This window comes from Lepidothrix coronata, unplaced genomic scaffold (genome assembly GCF_001604755.1).
Source record: "Lepidothrix coronata isolate B3197 unplaced genomic scaffold, Lepidothrix_coronata-1.0 Scaffold37, whole genome shotgun sequence".
In the NCBI taxonomy this organism is placed as follows: Eukaryota; Metazoa; Chordata; class Aves; order Passeriformes; family Pipridae; genus Lepidothrix; species Lepidothrix coronata.
In genome coordinates, this window is record NW_016690217.1 from 6,492,964 (window position 1) to 6,495,571 (window position 2,608).

Sequence of the window (2,608 nt, forward strand, 5' to 3'; positions counted from 1 at the left end):
CCTCCCCTCCCCTTCTCTCATTTCCGTTTCTTTTTTCTTCTTTCTCCTTTCTTTCTTTTCTTTTCCCAAATGAAAAACTAGACTCGCTAAAGACCGACGGGCTTAGGAGTTGTTCAGCCTCCAGTGATCGTGAATCTGTGGCCAGGGGCCCACCAGGAGGTGGGAATCAACACTGTGTAGGAGCAAGCTTGTAATCCCCACTCGGGCAGGGAAGGAGGTGTCTCTGTGGTGCTGCAAACACCCCCGTAACCTGCGGTGCTCTGAGCTCTGCGGCTGTGTTGTTTGGGACAGATGTTGGTCAGAAGGGAGAACTTGGGTCACCAAACGCAAAGAGGCGTTGAGGACGCGTTCCCAGCCGCAGTCCCTGCCAGGTGAGGAAGCCCCCTCGTTCTGCACGGACAGCTTCCCTCCAGGCACCAACCAGCAGCACGTTGCTTCTTTCCTCATACTTCCAAAAAAAACAATCAGTTCCTCACAGGCGGGTTGCCCAAAACTGGGACGGGAAGGAGAGCAGGACTCAGGGACACACCTCCAGATCAGGGAAAACTCTGATGTTGTTTGGCAGGAGGCGGCGCCATCCAGAGAAAACATGAGGGGAGGATGATGGAGAGACCCCCACGCTTCCTTGCCACCGGCGGGACTCCCTGCCCGCCCCGCCCCCGCTAGCGAACTTCACCGGAGTAAAACCTCCAGAGCTCGGGAAAACAACAACTACAAAAAACACTTTTCCACGCCCCCACCCCTTCCGGACGCGTTAATACCCTATTTTCATCCGACATAAGGGTTTCTACCTGTTTTTTTCAAGCTGCTCTGAACGGACCGATGCCCGCGCCTCTCTCCCTCCGGAGAGACAAATATAATTTAAAAAATCCCCAACCCTCAAATAGTATATTACATTACACCTGTTATTCTTATCACTATAAATAAGATTATTAATAATCTTCATTAGCATTATTATTAAGAGAAAGCACAAAGAAACCAACCTGCGGAGCGGAGTGGTGCCCTCTCCTCTGAACCGACGGACAGATGGTAGGACGGACAGACAGGGAGGGAGGGTCAGCCTTGGTGAGACCCTTCCGTGCCCCCTTCCTCCAGTTCGGTGGGAGCCACCGCTCACAGCCGGTCGGCACATGGGATGGTGCCGAGCCCGGAGCGGCCGAGAGCGGCAGGAGGGACGCGAGGGAATCGAACAGGGACGCAGGAAACAGAGGAGAAACGAGGGAATCGAGTAGGAACGGGAGGATTCAGGAGGGACGGGGCGATCGGGGAGGGAAGGGGGGAGTCGAGGAGGGACGGGGGGGATGTGATGAGGCGCTGCCGCCCCCAGGCGGCGCCGCACGGAAGCGCCTCGCTCCTCACATGCGGTGCATCCCCGCATCCTCCCGCTCCCTCGGGCATACTGGACCACCGTCCCCGCTGCCTCGGGAACCAAGAAATGGGTAAATATCAGAATAGGCAGGAAAAATTGTGACAGCAACAACAAGGCATGCGGAGGCGAGGTGGAAAAGAGAAAAAAAATAAATAAAATATGAATAAGTCTGAAAAATAAAGGATACTTCCTGCTTTTTAAGGCAAATGTGGTGGGTCCCTGTGGAGCAACCAGGGGCCAAAGCGAAAAATAGGGAAAACCGGAAAAATTTGGAAAGGGTGAAGGGAGGAGGAAAGGGAAGAGGAGAGAAAATTTGAAGCAAATGCAGGGGAACGAGGCCGAGGAGGTGGGTCACAATGAACGCGAGCGTGGAGGTAGGAGGACAGTTGAAAAACATGTCCATGACATGGATGTGAAAAATCATCTGCAGTGTGGAAAAGAACATTTGTCTTTTTTTATGTGTGGTTTTGTTTGTTTGTTTTTTAAATACATATGTTTGCTGGGGGTTGTGTGGTCTTTATGGTTTTGTTTGTTTGTTTGATTTGGGGGGTTTTTGTTCTTTGGTTTTATTTATCTATTTATTTATGTATTAAAATTTTATTTTTAGAATTTTATTTTATCCTCTGTTAGGGGCAAGCAGTGGTTCTGTCAGCTGGCGCGGGTGCTCTCTGGTCTTCCCTATCCTACCCCACACATCCCCAAGGAGGTTCTACTACTGTCCAGAGAAAGAGGAGACAGTTTGTAGATTTTGGTCTCCGTAGGTGAAAGTTTACTTCAGGAAGTAACACTTAAGGAGTAAGTTTCCACCAGCCATCCCTCTTCTCATTGGTCACCAACTCTCACTTTCATCGGAAAGCCTGAGAAAGACTAACCCTTGAAGAGAAATGCATGTTTATTAGTTTACATTAGCTTCACTGAGCCTAACAGGCTCCTCTCAGTGGCAGAGTTTTGCTGCTACTGAGAGTAAAACCAGCAAGTTTGGGACATTTGCAGAAAACTGGTATTTCAGGTGCCAACTGACCCATTCAAAGCTGTTTCCATTGTGACTGTGATGAAGAATAAGAGTCTTGTTTCTGCTGCTAGGCCCTGCTTCCCACAAAGTCCTTCTTCTGCTTTGCTTGTGATTACTCATGCCAAAACATGGGAAAAAATAATTTTTCTTTCTAAAATATCATGGGACTTTGTTTTGTATGAATTTTCAGACAAATCTAGAAACATGAAAAATGTTTTATCTGGTAT

The 2,608-nt window shown here is 49.1% G+C and overlaps 1 long non-coding RNA gene across 1 annotated transcript in view; it reads left to right on the forward strand.

Moving 5' to 3' along the window:
• Positions 1 to 535, forward strand: part of LOC108496193 — a 1,713-nt gene extending 1,178 nt beyond the window's left edge. The window contains exon 3 of the long non-coding RNA XR_001874385.1: positions 82 to 535. This is a non-coding gene — a long non-coding RNA (uncharacterized LOC108496193). The remainder of the gene's footprint in view (positions 1 to 81) is intronic.
• Positions 536 to 2,608: the final 2,073 nt, after the last annotated feature.